Genomic DNA, 5,301 nt, shown 5'->3' with positions numbered 1-5,301 from the left:
CAAGGCATATATAGTCTGATATGGATGATTTATATCAGACCTGATATAGTCTGATCAGAAAATTTTTTCACGGGTAAATTTAAAGTTATAAATATATTATGAATTAACTCTGATTTTAAGAATAAAATAAAACAGAAAAATGAAATAATAATCGTAAAATGCATAGAAAAAAAAATTAAGAAAAAAATCTGTTTGTGTATTTTTTCAAATAATTATTTGTTCAATAATGAATTTATTTATTTGAGAATATCTATCAGGATAAAAAATATTTCTCGTTTCTTTTGGTAATTTAAATATTAAACAAGTCTCATTTCATTAAAATAAATATTTGTTTTCTATAATTAATAACTTAGTTTCAACCTAAAATCATTGACACATAACAAGATAGATGAAAATTAAATTAGCCGACATTTGAAACGTTTTATAATTTATTTTATTGATAAATAATTTTTGAAAAATTAAAACAAAAATTTTCACATGTAGAAAATTTCAAAAATTATACGTGGAATTTTTTAAAAATAGTTTTTAGTTCTAGTTTTTAATTAATAAAAAAATCAAAAATTGTTGAGTGTCGGTTAACTCAATTTTCATACGAGACTACCGACTTTCGGGCTTTCTCCCGCCTCGAGTCTCGTTGTCAGTGCACGAATGCATTATTTCGGCTCCTCGTCGTAGAGCGTATGCGCGACTCGACCACGGCATAAAAAAGGGTCTTTCTGCTGTGAAATCGCAGCGGGAACCCCGTGCTTTCGACCGGCGTAGTAAGAAAAAACTCGGGCACATTGTGTGCGCAAGTGCGCAGTGCAGGAATCTCAACTTTCTGCCCTTGTAGTGTAATATACTATTGCATATAATTTTACGGCTGTAACATCAGCAGTCACCCATCCACCTACTAACCATGCTCAATGCCGCTTAACTTTAGTGATCTCCGTGCGCCTTAAAGTTTCTGTCTGCTATACTGCTATCTTAGATAAAAATAACTCTGTGAAGTACATAACGTATTTAATCAGTTTATCGTAAATATAATGTTATTTAAATAAAAAAATAAATTATGATTAAATAAATCAGTACTTGTAGCCGAATGCTAGTGTCTTAGACTTCGAACTATAAGTACTGGCCAGGCGTCGGTTCGATCCCAGGCGCAAGCTGAAATATTACTTTTCAGTGACCGTTGGGATCCGTAACCCATTGCCGAATCTCGCAGCCCCATGCACAGTTGTAATCCAACTCTATGAGTCGCGAATCATTCGCGAAAATCGCAAGATAACTGTTAGGAAAAAAAAAAAAAAAAAAAAAGTAATAATGTCAGGTAGGATCAGAGCAGACCAAAACATCCCATATAAAAAGCACCAAATTTTTCATTTCAGAATTATTTAAACGCAATGATAAACATCATCTTGCACTTGTTGTGATTACCAAAAAAGTTTTCTCCAAAGAAAAAATTTTGATCACTTCTGACTATGCAAATATGATCAGATCTAATTATATATAGACTATTTATAATTGTTCAGACATGAACAGGTATGGTCACGTATGATCAGGCCTGGAGGTTTTTAACGCTTCAGGGGTGAACAAACATGAACAGGCATGGACCATGATCATGTCTAATTCCAGACCTGATCATACATGAACAGATATGATCAGGTCTAATTTCAGGTCTGATCATACGTGAACAGGCATGATCTGGTCTGATAATTTTTTCCCGGGATTTCACCAAATATAATAATTTACACTAGAAGAATTTTTTTAAATTTCAGTCGACAAAAAACATAAAATAATCAAGTTATCAATTATAAATCAGTGGTTAAATATTTCAGATGCATAATTGGAGCTTTACTAACCTTTCTATTAATCTGCACCACCTGCGATGTACTATCACAAATTACAAGTATTAACAGTAACTTCGTTAATACCCTCTGCAAATTTTCATTTATCTACAATGGTAAACGCATCTTGAGTACTAATATTAATGAAAATAGTCTACCAATCATCGCAGGCCTGAAATTTTACTCTATGAGCTGGATAATCCTAGGACACAGATTCTTACTTTTTGACTCGGGCAGTATCCTCAATATTGAGGAAAAGGATGTGGTAATTGCTTAACGGATTATATATAATTAACCTGGTTGTAATCTTTCTAAAACATTAACGAAATATTATGGTTAGTGGATCCATTCTTGAGGCGCTGCGATCATCTTCTCAGTAGTCTATTGTGTTGACACATTTCTTGCGATTACCGGATTCTTAACTTCATATTTGTTTCTCAAAGAAATGGCTAAAGGACGCAAGTTTAATCTTTTCGCTTATTACTTCCATCGATACATGAGGTGATAAAGTTATTTATTAAAAGAACCATATTAAATTTCGAAGCATAAGTTATCTTATATAGATTATATCCTGTTTACACTCTGATTGAAATCATTTTGCTCAAACTCATTGTAGAATGCTAACAATTTTTTTTTTTTTTTTCAAATGGAAATGTTGAATAAAAATTTTTCTAACGTCAAATAATTTTTATCTCTTTTCGAATTACAAAATTATTTGACAGTTTTATTTCAAGTAACGTCTAAAAAATAATAAGTTTCGCTCTCCTCAATGTTTTCCCCTTCTCTTTAATATTTCCCCTTCGTTCACACGACATAAGGCGGTATAAATATAAGCATCAGTGAATATGTAGTACATATTATAAAAATATATACTTATTTAGTTAATTAATAATTATTCTATAACCGGTGATGTTAGCCGAGTCGTCTAAGTCGCATGGCATATAGAGAACTCGGACTAACTTACCGGCCAGGCGTGGGTTCGAATCTCAAGCTGGTCTTAGAATCCAACTTGGTTGATATTCGGCCCTTGCCGCGTAGGTTAAGATTTACACAATCCAAAAAGACCCCAACGTACCACTCCCAACAGTTAAAGTCGGCGATATGACCACAGCAGTTAAAACCGATTCTAAATAATAATTAATAAAAAAAAAAAAAAATTATTCTAATATTACTTTCTTACCTTCAGTCTCAGTGCATAATGACAGGTAACTTAGCTCATCAAATTATTCAAAGAGAGCTAATCTTGGAAAGTAAGCCTTCCCGTCGCTAAGCACTTCAACAAAAAATAGATATTATTAAGCTGCTCGATGAAAAGCTCGTAACAAGAATTACATATCAATATAAAACGAATATTGAAATTTCCCGAGCACTATTTCAGTGTATTTGTGAGTTATCATTCGTTGGATTCATTTGTTTATAATAAATAAGCCGCGGCTCTTCAAAATCTAATTTAGATCGTTTCCTACCCCCGAGACTGAAACTTTATAGAAACTTTACTGTATTTTCTTTCCGTTTCGGCTCGATGGCCGTGTGGTCTAAGCATTTAGGCTGCTCTAGTAACGGGTCGACAAGCGAGAGTTCTAATTTCTGAGAAGCTGTTTTTTCGGTGATCTAAGCGTTTCCGTCGATAGCCGGCTACACCTTAACTCGGTTTTCTATGGTTTTCCTGGTCACTATCATAGGGTAGGACACAGGCGAATACGAGGACAGTAAAAATGTAATTCGGCCACAGCTGCAAAACAATCTATTGTGTGTGATCGTAGATTAAGAAGTAAAGGTAGTGAACTATGTGGAGGGAAATAGTCAGTAGAGGGATATTCATACGCAGGAAAATGACCTTCTAGATCCTTGTAAAATACGAAAAATAATACAAGTAAAACCCGATGACTAATTGACTATTTTCTTTGCGCTCCAAAAAAAATTTTGAGCACTTCGCTCATTACGGAAGTAAAGGTTACCGATACGTTGACGGGTTTAGGTCACAAGAAAATTCTCATAACTTGTTGTCAAAGTTCCTGTTTGATTATCTCCAAAATTTTTTCTATTGTTTTCAAAATTTTCTCAGGTACTTTCCAGAATTAGCTCTTTTTAAACGATTTGATGAGTTAAGTTATCTGACATTATGCACTGAGACGTAAGAATAGGAAGTAATAGAATAATTATTAATTAACTAAATAAGTATCTATTTTTATAAGATATACAGTACATCATGTACCACATATTTACTGATGCTTAAATTTATACGGCAGAGGTTATGTTTATATTTTTATGATAAGGCTAAGATAGTTTAGAAAATAACTATCTTATCGACCTCACACATGCTCTTACACATATACATATGCTCCGCTTAATGTCGTGTGAACGAAGGGGAAAACATTGAGGGGAACGAAACTATTCACAGCGGGACTTTATAGAGATTTTACTGTAACTGAAAGTAATCCATGATTAATAACAATTGGTGATTTATAATAATTAATGATTGACTGTAGATTAACACCAGCATTCATGGCACTGTTAGCAATAACGATATATATAGTTCCAAAAACTAGTTCTGGGGCATTATGGCAGTCGTCGATAAAGACCCAAAGTAAAGTGACTGTTGTAAAGAAAAGTGGTGGGCAAAGCTACTTTATATCCACAATTATGTCTATTCACATGGTTTAGTTAGTATTTACGATTATTCTCTTAACAATGGATAATATGCATGTTTATGAATATCCATGAATTGTTTTAGAGGTGTTTAATCCATACCTGGTACCTGGCAGTAGATATGCAACTATTCTGGGTAAGTCCATTAATCGTCTACCCATTATACAAGAAACGTAAATTGGGATTGATTATTCTGTGTACCGCCATTGTTGCATCAGTCATCACGCCAGCTGTCATAGAAGCACTTAACAAGTACAAGTTGTACTTTTTACCAGATGAAAAGTGAGTGTTTTTTTTATTTTAAAGGACTTCATTTTTGTTCTTTCTCTGTATACGTAAATAAGTAATAATATGCTTAGAGTAACTTACACAATAATACAATATGTTTTTCGATTTGTCGACAATGCCGTTCTTATCGAAATACTGTTATTGTAAATAACATATAATTTCTATATTTGTTTTATCAGTCTGAAACGTCTTAGCTTTCGATATTAGTCTTTGTTCAGTGAACAGGCCCAGCCGCGATGAAGTCGCCCTTGGGGGACTCACAATTTCACGAGCCGCACCTGTCAACCGCTAGTACCCGCAAAAACTAACCGCCTGCACAAAGCTTAGCTTGACTGCTCACGCCATGTCTCGATGGTGTGATTGGCTGATCGCTCCGCTGACATGCGCAATCAGCTTTCTTCCCCAAGTCGACGAGGAAGAAGACGCATTATTATTATTTCTTTCGCTTCCACGCTTTCGCTGCATCAAGTTGCCATTAGTATTTTTTTACTTTCGCTTTTTGTTAATAAACCGCATTTCGCTTATTTAATAATTTAAT

General features: G+C 34.0%; 1 long non-coding RNA gene across 1 annotated transcript; it reads left to right on the top strand.

The window, feature by feature from the left end:
* The first annotated feature begins 1,823 nt into the window (after positions 1-1,823).
* Positions 1,824-4,755, top strand: LOC123271647. Its single transcript, XR_006510936.1, has 4 exons — positions 1,824-2,091; positions 2,167-2,327; positions 4,316-4,489; positions 4,561-4,755. It is a non-coding gene; the product is annotated as an uncharacterized LOC123271647 (long non-coding RNA).
* Positions 4,756-5,301: the final 546 nt, after the last annotated feature.

This window comes from Cotesia glomerata, linkage group LG9, assembly GCF_020080835.1.
Source record: "Cotesia glomerata isolate CgM1 linkage group LG9, MPM_Cglom_v2.3, whole genome shotgun sequence".
Taxonomy (NCBI): domain Eukaryota; kingdom Metazoa; phylum Arthropoda; class Insecta; order Hymenoptera; family Braconidae; genus Cotesia; species Cotesia glomerata.
Note: the sequence above shows the minus strand (reverse complement) of the source record. Positions and strands in the feature narration are given on the sequence as shown.